General features: G+C 36.0%; 1 long non-coding RNA gene across 1 annotated transcript; it reads left to right on the top strand.

The window, feature by feature from the left end:
* Window positions 1-7,615: 7,615 nt before the first annotated feature.
* On the top strand, window positions 7,616-10,087 carry LOC122012691. The gene is made up of 2 exons (XR_006120294.1): window positions 7,616-7,936; window positions 9,864-10,087. It is a non-coding gene; the product is annotated as an uncharacterized LOC122012691 (long non-coding RNA).
* The last annotated feature ends 2,275 nt before the right edge of the window (window positions 10,088-12,362 follow it).

Genomic DNA, 12,362 nt, shown 5'->3' with positions numbered 1-12,362 from the left:
TTAATCCTAATATAATAACAAGCACATATATTTGATATTTATTTCTTTAATTTATCAATGGGTGAGATTTAGTTCGATAAATCAATAAGCCCGATAAGTTGGGAAATGATATCACTTATAGTGTGTGTTGTTGATTATAGAAGGAAACTGTGTCCTAGTAATCTAGGTTGAGAATGTCCTCAAGAGGAGCTCATAAAGATTGTCATGTTAAACCCTGCAGGTGGACTTAGTTCGATATGACGATGAAGTTGAGTGGTACTACTCTTGGAACTAGATATTAATTAAGTGAGTTGTCAGTAACTTACTTAATTAGTGGACATCCGACATCTTAAACACAGGGAGACTAACACACTCATAATAAGAAGTAGCCCAAAATGTAATTTGAGATTGGTGCGGTAGTTCAATAATAGTTCTCTAGTGGAATGAATTATTATTGATAAAATTAAGTTGTGTGTTCGGGGCGAACACGGGATTCTTAATTTTATCGGGAGACCAAAACCAATTCCTCCTCTCGGTCCCTATCGTAGCCTCTTAATTATAGAGTACTATACCCACCTATACTCACCTTCTTACCCATCCCATAGGGGCCAGCCAAGCTAGCTAGGAGACCAAGCTAGGGCCGGCCAAAGTTTGGTTCATGGGCGCTTCAAGGTGGCCGGCCCTAGCTTGGGTTCAAGCTTGGTGTGGCCGACCCAAATTAAAATAAAAGGATTTTTATTTTTAAAATTTTTCTTATGTGGATAACATGATTTAAAAGAGAGTTTAAAAATTTAAAATCTTTCCTTTTATAAGATTCTACAAAAGATTAAGAGAAGAGTTAAAATCTCTTTCCTTATTTGTAGATTAAAAGGTTGATTTTAATTTTGGTAAAAACTTTCCTTTTAAATATGTTCATGATTTAAAAGAAAGTTTAAAAATTAAAAATTCTCTTTTATTAGTTTCTACAAAAGATTAAGAAAAGATTTAATATCTTTCCTTATTTGTAGATTGAAAGGAGATTTTAATTTTCAGAGATAACTTTCCTTTTTGGAAATTATCCACATGTTTAAAAGAAAGATTTTAATTTATAAAATTTCTTTTTATTAATCAATCATGAAGGGATTAAAATTATTGGAGAAATTTTTATAAATTTCTAGAAACAAATTAGGAAGTTTTAATTTTTGTTTTAATTAAAACTCTCCTTGTCTTGGGGAAAGAGGTGGCCGACCAAATAAATTGGAGAAGAGAAAATTATTTTTAATTAAATAAATTTTCCTTTTCATGGCAAAAGAATTAAGGAAGTTTTTATTTAAATTTCCTTATTTGCCAAGATCAAGAATTATAAAAGAGGGGGTAGAGGAGGCTTCATGGTGAATAACTCTATTCTTTTTCTTCCTCTCTTTTCTTCCTTGGTGTAGCCGGCCCCTAGAGGTTCCCCTTCTCCTTCTCTCTTCTCCTTCTTGTGGTCGAGACTTCATCATCTCTTGGAGGCATAGAAGTGGTCGGATTTAGCTTGGAGAAAAGGAGAGAAAGGAGTTTTATTTCTTGCATCTCTTGGAGCTTGGTTGGTGGAAAAAGATCTTCATCTTTTGGAAGCTTTGTGCTTGGCCGAAACTTGAAGAAAGAAGAAGAAGGTGCTTTGGTGGTTTCTCATCTCGGAAGATCGTTGCCCACACAACGTCCGAGGTTAGAAGAGGAATACGGTAGAAGATCAAGAGGTTTTTCTAAAAGGTATAACTAGTATTTTTCCTTTCCACATCATACTAGTTATTTTTGGAAATAATACCAAATACAAGAGGTATACGATTCTAGTATTTCGAATTTGTTTTCGATGTTGTGTTCTTTTGTTTTTTCTTTTCCTTGTGATTTGATTGTTCTTTTCGGTAGACCTAAAGTTATTTAAGGAAATTAAATATTAACTTTCCTTAAAAGGCTTTGTCTAGTCGGTGGTGGTTGTTCCCATATCCAAGAAGGTCATGTGCCTCGCCACGTCAGTACTGGGAGCCAATTTTGGAAACTAATATTTAATGAAATTAATAACCTAGGTGATTTGGATCGAACGTGTTAAGTTCCGCAGGAGATCCGAGTCTAAACCTAAAAGAACAAATAGATTAAACTTTGGATCAAATGTGTTAAGTTCTGCAGGCGATCCAAGTTTAATTTAAAAGAACACATGGTAGCTAGGAAAAGGTTCAGGCCTTTGTATAAAATTTTTGTACAGTGGAACCATTAGGTTTTCTGAGTAGCAACCAACAGTTATTTGTTTATTTTCTAATGTATGTTTTGCAGGCGACTAACACTTTTTATAGGGTTAGATTCGTCCTTGATCGGTCGATCGAACATCCGATCGGTCGACCGAACACTCAAACAGAAGGATCAGATTTCCAGCGAGCTAATCGAGTTTGACCAAGGGATCGGTTGACATAACCTAGGGTTCAGTCGACCGAACAATGGATAGGCATCGGCGTGGTCAAGCCGAGTTGATTAAACTAGATGAGCTAGGAATTAGTCAACCGAACGACGGGATCGGTCGACCAAACAAAGACTCTTATTCGAGCAGGAGCATGTGGACGAGAAGCTGGGTAGGTTCAGAGGGTTCGACCTACTGAACACCTAGATCGATTGATCGATCAACTTCGAGTCAAAGACTGATCTCGAGATCAGTGGATCTGGATCAGATTTGGCTCGGTTATAAAAGGAGGGTCGACCAGCAGCTTCGGATAACACTAACAACGATTCCAAGATCAAGAACGAACAAACTGTTGCTCTTTCCTACTCTACTCCGACAATCGATAAACGACTTTTATTTCTAGTATTGCTGGTAACTTTATTATATTGCAATTATACTTAATATCTGTACTTATTTCTGAATCTACAGTGATTGCCCAACGTAAACAATCAACGATCACGGGTCTTGGAGTAGGAGTCGCCATAGGCTTCGAACCAAGTAACCAAAAGCGTTAGCGATTCTTCTCTTGTTTCTTTCTATCTTCCATTTGCGTTTACTTTGTGTTTTCTAAAACGAGTGAAAAAGCCACAAGTGTTATTCACCCCCCCCCCCTCCTCTAGCACGTCATCGATCCTACAAGTTTTTTGTTTTCTTTTTTCCACTACGTAACTTATTTAAACTCACGATTTTCAATGAACACTATTCACCTCCCTCTAGCATCTCTAGTATCAGAACGGGCACCGCTCTGAATTGGTGCAACTACCAATCAGGCAAGGGGGTGATTTTCAAACTTACTTTTAATATTTTTTTTGGTTTTGAGCTTTTTCGATATAATCTAAATTAGTACAATTACATCTTTGGATAAATTTTTCCGTTGCAAACTACTCTGAATTGGTGCAACACCAATCGAGTCTTAATATCTTTATTATCTCCCACACTGCTAATCCAAGACCTAGTCTTGGGAATTTTCTTCTTCTTCTTTATGTGGAAGGTTCTTTAAATGGCACAAAACTAAGGATACAACACCGTTCGTCCCCTGCTATTCAATGGGGATGCCTTTCCATATTAGAAGAAGCGGATGAAAGTGTACTTGAAGACCGACATCGATCAATAGTTCACCATCTGACAAGGATACATGGCACCAGTAGATGAAGCAACAAAAGTATATATATTGGTCAACCTAGAAAGATGGAATCCGGAAGACAAGAAAAAAGCCCAGATCGACTCGAAGGTAACAAACACAATCCAGTGTGGACTTACTAAGGAAGAATCAAACCGCGTCGGCCCATTCGATAACTCAAAGGAGCTATGGGATAAACTGATCGAACTACACAAAGGCACAAACGATGCAAAGGTAATAAAGCATGACTTATTATTAAATAATTTATTTAATATTAAAATGTAGGATAGAGAAACGACTACTCAACTAGAGAACAAGGATGTAATTAGGTATGTCTTGAACTCTTTTCCTCGAAATGCACTATAAGTATCTATAGTAGATGCCTATAAAGTTTCGAGGAACTTAAATAAATTAAAACTAGATGAGTTATTTTGTGAACTTGAACTCCACGAATTGACTAACTCAAAGCCGGTCGAGAAAGGTATGACACTTTTTGCAGGTTTCTCAAAAAAATCCAATAACAAGAACAAACTGAAGCCAGAATCTAAATTTGACTCAGAAGTCGACAAAGAACAACTAGTGGACACGGTCAAAAAAATGTTCACTAGAAGAAATAACAACTTCACCAAGAAGGACCTACAAAAGGTGATTAAATCAAATGACACAAAAGTGAAGATCACATGCTACGGGTGTAACAAGAAAGACACTACAAGCACGAGTGTTTAAAAATAAAAGAGGACAAACCCAAGATAACCAGAAGAAAGAAGACACTCAAGGCGACATGGGATGAATATTCTTCGGAAGAATCAAACATCAAAGATCAAAAGCATCACAACTATCTAGCACTGATAACATCCGGACTAGAATCAGAAAGCGAGACGAAACAAGATGACGAGTATGAAGATGAATCAAGCCACGAGTTCGCACTCGTTTCCGAAGGTTCGAACGAGGTATCTTCTATCCTAACCGCTAAATTTTTTAGAATAATTGTATGTCTAAATAAAAAATTAGTAAAAACTGAAAAATAAAATAACACACTCCTTAAGGAAATTTAATACCTTAAGGAACAATTTAACTCTCAGACAAAAACCTCTAACCCGATCAAGTCGAAAGACTTGAGGAAGAAAACGTTAAATTGAAAATTGAAATAATCAATCTAAGAGAATTATTAGAAAAAATCATAATAGATCCAAATACCAAGACATGATACTTGGATCTCAACGAGCTGTATATAATAAATCAGGGCTCGGATATAAGTCCAGCTCGACTATCAAAACCTTCATATCGCTAGTCACTCAAAGTAAGAAACAAACCAAAACCTGGGTTCCGAAAACATGCATAACCACACAAGTAGGACTCAATCAATTTTATGTGCCTAAAAATGAAATTCATCACCTAAAAACAAATCAAACTAAACCAACTAATACAAACCCAAAATATAAAAAGAAATCAAACAAATCAAATTCAAATAAAAAAACTGAATTTAAATCAAATAACTATAAAGTTAATTTAAATTAAAATTACAATCAAGTTTATTATAATTATAAAAATAATTGACATAATCCTAAAACTTAAACCGAAATTCAATTCAGGGAGAGACACAAAATTAGTTGACATCTCCAAAAATAATAATTTACCTAGCTGGGTAATTAAGATCAGCTTAAATAGGAACAAAAGTTTAACCTGACAAACATCACTGGAGAAGTTTTAGATGATAGTAAGTTAGGGAAACTCTATCTATGCATGTCTAGAAAGATATGACTTTGACCTAATGCATTTGACTTAATGGACCTAAATGAAACTACCCCTTACTAATTCTAGCTGGTTAGACCGAAGTTTTGTATTAAGTTCAGTGGATGAGACTATTTAGAAAATTTTGAAAACATGGTTACTATAATGATATCCAAGTGACTCACCGCAACTTAGAAGTTTATCTAAAGAATGCATGTTTATTGAATCTAAAGTTAAACTTGAATCTAACATAAGTTAAACCAAACCTTGAAATTCAATTTAACTCATCTCACAAAATCATAGAATCCCTTTGTTTGAAAACTTATATTGGTGAGATAAATAAGATTAAATTAAATCAAAATGTATTATATAAAATTAAATTAAATTATGATTAATTTTAATTAATTAATCTAAAATTTAATAATTAATTTCTTTAAACTTATTTGTAAATAATTATAAGTATATTGTTTGTACTTAAAAAGTAAGACTCTAGGTTAAGGGGAAGGATATTTATTCATTAATTTTCAAATTATAAGAAAACTATTCACTTCTTCGAAAAATTCCTTTTTTCTTAGTATTTTGAAATTATTTTAGCCTTAGCCTAAATCAAACCCATATAAAACATGATCCTATAGATCTAGGAATCGAGCATCTCACAAACACACTAGGTTTACCTTGATTGTGAATTCAAAACATAGAATGTCGTGAGATGTGTGAGCCTTTTGCTTGCACTTCATATGCTTATATCAGTGCATCAATATAAGTCTGTGCAAAAAATACAACAATATATTGATCAAGTTAAGTAGTTCTTTTTCAGCAAATATCTAATTGGACAATATTACTTAACTTGACTAACCAAGTGAAAACTGTTATCTTCTGTATAGCTGGCTAGTAACTAAAGGTTAGATATTTAAAGACTAATTTTAGATGAATATTTTTAAACTAAGTTTTTTATTTCTAACTTAAATTAATTTTTAAACAACTTAATTAATTAATTTTAAAATTAATTAACTTTTGAACTTAAATTAATTTCTTAACTTAATTTAATTTTTAAATAACTTAATTAATTAATTTTTAGCTTAATTAATTTTTCAACTTAAATTAATTTTTACATAATTAATTTTTAACTTAATTAATTTTTCAATTTAAAATTAATTTCTTAATATAAATTAATTTTTAAACAACTTAATTAATAAATTTTTAACTTAATTAATTTTCAACTTAAATTAACTTCTTAACTTAAATTAATTTTCAACTTAAATTAATTTTTAAACAACTTAATTAATTTTTTTTATTAATTTACATTAATTTTTTAACACCTTAATTAGTTTTTAATATTTTTTATAAATTTATTTTAACCCAAAAAAAGGGTTAAAATCTCGAACCCTACAAAACCCTCCCTTGGTTTCGCTAGGGGCACCCAGTATGGGGGTCCGGGCGCCCGAACCTTATTCAGGTGCCCCGCTCAATCGCGTGGTCCAGGCGCCTGAACACAATCCATACGCCCGGAGCACCTCTATATAAGGGAGCCAGCGGGCACCCCTTATACTTGCCTTATTCCCCTTTATACTTGCCTTATTCCATTTTTTTTTTTGGTTCTTCATTTGAACTCTTAGAAAAAAAATAGAAAAACGAAATTTTAAACTTTTGTCTCCTCCAGTTTTCAAGTCGCACTGCTGCAGATCAACCGAGGTCGTTACTTTTTTATAAATATTCATGATGCGTCGGTAATATTTTAAACTTAAACTTTATTTTTTAATTTAGAATTTTATTTTTAGAATTTTTTGTTTGTTAATTAGGAAAAGACCAAATACTGATGTTGGTCCTTCAACTCTTAGTACGAACCCTAGATTTTCAACAGACTAACTTAGGATTAGATTTTCTTTCTTTACATATGTTCCATTGCTTTCTAGATATCTAGATAGGCATTTCTTCATGCGATTATGCATTTCCTGTATAGAGGTCTTCGACTATTATAGGTTATAAAGTTTTTTATATTATTTTAGTTCCGTAAACATAGGTCTATGTGCTGAACTATATAACAACTTAGTTAAAGTTAATGATGTTACCTACTCCACTAGGGTCACCGGTACGAACTAGGGGTGTAAACGAATCGAATTGAGCTGAATATGCAGAAAAATCAAAGGTGTAAGGACCCGCGGGCGAAATTAAGGAATTTATTTATGAAACTATTTAAGGTCACACAAGCACAAATTAAAGGATTAATTTATGAAATATTCTATGAATTTTAGGAATTTTTCTAAATTTTTAATTGAATTTGTACGACATATTCCAAGGGATATAACTATTAAAATTGAGGGAAGTATATTATACTTGTTAGGTTGGGAGTTGATGAGCTTAATTAACTTAGGGATAGGAATTATAAACCTAGGTATTCACCTCTCGCCCCCGATCCCTCACGATTTCCCGAAGTCGCCGACACCTCTCGCTGGTCATCTCCGCACGGTGCTTTCCACCGTGCCCTAAGCTTCGACCGAGCGGCACTACACGTGGACGGGCTTCTGGAAACGGTGCGACCGGACTCGGGGCTTACAACGGTCTCTCCGACAGTGCAAAAGCCTCGGCGAGAGCTTCGAGCGGTGGTACGAGGAAGAGAAGGCAAGTTCACATCCTTGTGATTTCTTGAAATCCATGAGGTAAGGGAGAGTAACATAGGAGGTGAAATGCTTACGGATGAGGTTTATTTGATCGAATGGTCTGTGAATCCATGTTCTGTGATGATTTTTGCTTCGACTGTGGTTTCCTTCGGGTTTCGAGTGTGAATTTGGGTTTTCCGCAAGATGGCTTGGCTCTGTCGGGTTCTTCATGCTGATTTGAGTTAGGGTTCATGTTTTGATAGCCTTGATTTGTTGCGTTGGTGTTGGATTTCCTCCATGTACGGTCGAAGGATTTGGGACAAGATGATGGTACTTTCCTCTTTGATTTATAAAGCATTTGCTTCTTCTCGTGGGTTCTCTAAGGTTGGATAGATTCGGTTGCAAGTGTATTCCACTGTGATAGCTTGATATCTGCAAGGTACAGAAGGATGGGAAAAACCTAGAGAAGTTGAGACGCATGATATAGGTTCCAACAGTTGTTCTTCTTGTAGAGGATGGTGTTTGTTTTCGTTTCTTTCCTTGTGGAGGTTCCGATTGCCGATTGCTCTGATGGTAGATGTTTTTGATTGGTTTTCTTGTAGATGTATCCGAATGTTCTTCTCGTTGGAGATGTGTTCGATTGGTTTTCTTGTAGTCTTGTTGGAGATGTTTTTGATTGGTTTTCCTTAGAGATGTTGCTATTTGGCCTTCGCTCTGTTAAGTTGTGTCTTGGATTGGGGATTTGTGGTTGTGCTTTGGCTTTTGGATGGAATCGAATTCTTCATTATACTCTCTTGGTGGATTTGACTGGTATTAGATAAGCGGGTTTAATGTTGGATTCGAGTTTTCTGTAAATGAACAAAGTTTGGTGTGATGCACGTTACCTGTTTGTTAAATTGGTGAACAGAAATGCTTGTTGTGTGTTAGGCTCGATATGAAATTTTGGTTGAGGATGAGGATTCTTGTGGAGATTTTGGGTTTTGGAATCTTTGCGCAGTTCCTTTCGATACCAATTCCCTATTGTATGATGTCATTTATGTGTATGATTTGAGGTTTTTGTGAGGATTATGGTGTATTCGGGGTTGTATTCTTCTTCCTTGTTAGGTTCGGAATTCTGATCTGTTTCCGGCGATTTCGGCTGACTAGAATGGTGTTCTCTTTTCTTTTGGTTCTCGGTTTTCTTTACTGAGGTTTCTAAGAATTTCTGGGCTTTGGTTGCTCTGGTGGGGTTGGATCGATTGGATTGTTAATGGTTTCATCTTTTTATGTTGTTGTTAGAAATTCATGACTGACTTTGATAGGAAATTGGTTAGCTTGTTTTGTTGGAACCTTTAATCAATGCTGTTTGGGATTTTTGTGAGATGGATTTATTGGACTGATAACTGCCATAGGTACGGATTTGTCCTCTTTAAAGCTCATGGTCTTGTTTTGTAAGCTTTAATTACTATTTATCAGTTATTTCATTGCATGAGAATTCTATACTGCTTATAATTTTTCTTAAGTTAGGTAAAGTTTGATTGAAAAGGGTATTGTGAAATGGCATGGTTATTGGCTACAGGAGAATGGAATTAATGACTAAGTTATGTTATGTTATAGGTGGGTTAAGTTTTTATGTAGCTAGATGGTTGAATATGAACATATGTGGTAGCAGTACGGGATGGGTGACCCGGGATGAGCTCCGGGGAGGGCCCATCCAAACTTGACTGATATGGTTAGCTTCGGTTATATGACTGGATGCATGTTCTCTAGGAGGTACCTCTAGGTTCATGGGACTGTTGACTGGCTCTAATTGTGGTTACCGGATATGTGACATATTCACCCTTATTAGCTATGTAGGAACTTTTATATATCGTACCTTTCTTCGGTTCGCTGTATTTGAGATAAGTTTATGCATGCTAGTTACTATTCTTGCTACTTCATGGATATCATATTACTCAACTAGGATTATACTTGCTGGGTTCGTAGACTCATGATGCCTACATTACAGGGAGGATGTCTACTAGGAGCATGCGGACGGAGTAGGCGAGGAGGCGAGATGGACGCATGACACTGTCCAGACGTATAGGAGTGCAAGCATACTCATTCCGTTGTATGAGGTTCTTCATTTATATAGGGAGAGATTTGAGAATTCATTGTTACTTTTGTTAAACTCCTATTGGGATGTTGTTATTTACATTGGATAAGATAAATCATTATGATGGTATTGCACTACGGTTATCTACATAGCAGAGGTCGAGAGGGTTGAAAAAAAAAAAATTGAACACAGGATGTTTCACTCAAATTCGGCTCGAAATAGGTATATTCGAGTTCGAGCTCGATTTGAAGCTCGAAAAATTTTAAATTTTTAGTTCAAGTTTGGTTCGAATTAGGGCTCGGGTTCAATTTCAGCCCGAAAGATTCAAACATGTTCGCCAACTATTCAAATTATTACTCAAAAATAGGTACTCAAAAGACTCAAAATTTATTTTGATTTAATATATATTTAATTTATATTAATAAAATATTAAGGGTTGTGAGCGGCTAGTGAACTATCCAACAATATAAGTTAGGCTCGCATTCGACTCGAAAAAAAGTTTGAACATGTTCGAGTTCGACTTGAATTCGATAAATTTGAATACGAATCAAATGTTTTTTGAGCTGGCTCGAAAAGCTTGCGAGCCGGCTCGATTTGTTTACGCCCCTAGACTACAGACATTACGTTATCACCTACTATCATTAGATACCTTTTAGGATTACGACCCTCTACGTGTCCTTTTTTGTGCTACCCCTAGGAATTTGCCATTTGGTGATCCTAATTCACATATTACACTTGATACAATATACTCATATTTTTTGAGGGGACAACGCGTACCAACTATGACCCATTTTAGATTTGTCACCCTTAGGATCCAGGACTATGTCCTCTATAGGGTCCTAGTCACATGCACTCTACCTCTGACTACCCACGTTGTAGCCATGCCTTTATTTCACTCATTCATTTTTATGCATTGTGTCAGAGGCTAGATATAGATATCAGTTTGCATATCTTTCATACCATCATTTATTCAACAAGTATTATCACTAACTGGTGGGTCCATATGCCTTATTGTCATATCTTGACCTCCTACTTAGCATCATTAGGTATTAATGTCACCATGGGTGATGTCAGAGTCCTAAATGAGCTCGACATAGTAGGATCAGGGTGTCCTATCTTGGAGGAGAGAAGTTGGCATGTTGGCGCAATATCCCTTGGGTTAAGATTGATCAGGTTAACTAAGCTTGAGTTGGCTCAAGATTGAGTCTTGATGTTTGTGTTTCGTTGTTTGACAATATATGAAGATTGTTTTGATAATGTATGGAGATTACAGGAGCAATTGTTCATTTGGAAGATTGGTAAAGGTTGACTAGGTTGACAAGAAGAAGAGTCAAGTAGGTTAAAGTTGACCGGATACTTGATTGGGAAAGTCCTAACTGGAGGTTAGGCAAGGATAAGTCCAACGGGAAGGTTGACAGAAGAGGAAAATCCAAGTGGGTCATTGTTGACCGGACACTTGATGTTGAAAGTCCTAGTGAGTGAAGTCAGACAGAAGGAAAATCCTAGTAAGTGAAGCTAGGTAAAAGCCATGGTGAGTGAAGCCAGGCAGTGAGAAAATTCTGATGAGTGAAGCCAAGTGAAAGATCTAGTGAGTGAAGCTAGGCAAATAAAAAATCATATTGAGTGAAGTTAGGTGAAATACCCGATGAGTGAAGTTGGGTAGATAGAAAGTCCTGGTAAGTGAAGCCAAGTAGTTGGAAAGTCCTAGTGAGTGAAACTAGGCAGTTGGAAAAATCCTGGTGAGTAAAGCCAGGTGAAAAGCCCTGGTGAGTAAAACCAGACATGAGGAAAATCTAAATGGGTTAAGGAGGACCTCACTTGGTGATTGGAAGTCCAATGAGAAGTTAGCAAAGAGAAAGTTCAGATGGGTCAAAGGTTGATCGAACACTTGGCGGTCGTAAATCCAATAGAGAGTTTGCATGAACCTAGGAAGTTCAGACGTAGAAAACTTTTGAAGGTCATAATTTTTGACTTGGATATCGGAATGAGATGATATGTCAGATGTGAAATGAAGCTCATTTAGAGCTCTACACATTTTGCTACTTGCCAATCGATTGGCCAATCAATTGGGGGGGGGGGGTCAATCGATCAGCCAATCGATTGGTTGACGAAGAAACAGGGCAAAATGTCTTGATCGATTGGGTAATCGATCAAGATCTTTCCCAATCGATTAGCCAATTGATCGGGAGAGTTTAGGAGTGAATGTGAGGTTCTGAATCGATTGGGTGATCGATTGAAGCTGCCAATCGATCAGGTGATCGATTGAGAACGTTTCTTCGCGGGGAGCAGTGAGTTTCCCAATCGATTGGGAGAAGATTTCTGCGAAGCACAGTGAGAGCACAGAGGCACTCTGAATCGATCGGTTGATTGATTTAAGTCTCCTCAATCGATTGGTCAATCGATTAGAATATG

Source organism: Zingiber officinale, chromosome 8A (assembly GCF_018446385.1).
Source record: "Zingiber officinale cultivar Zhangliang chromosome 8A, Zo_v1.1, whole genome shotgun sequence".
Taxonomy (NCBI): domain Eukaryota; kingdom Viridiplantae; phylum Streptophyta; class Magnoliopsida; order Zingiberales; family Zingiberaceae; genus Zingiber; species Zingiber officinale.
Note: the sequence above shows the minus strand (reverse complement) of the source record. Positions and strands in the feature narration are given on the sequence as shown.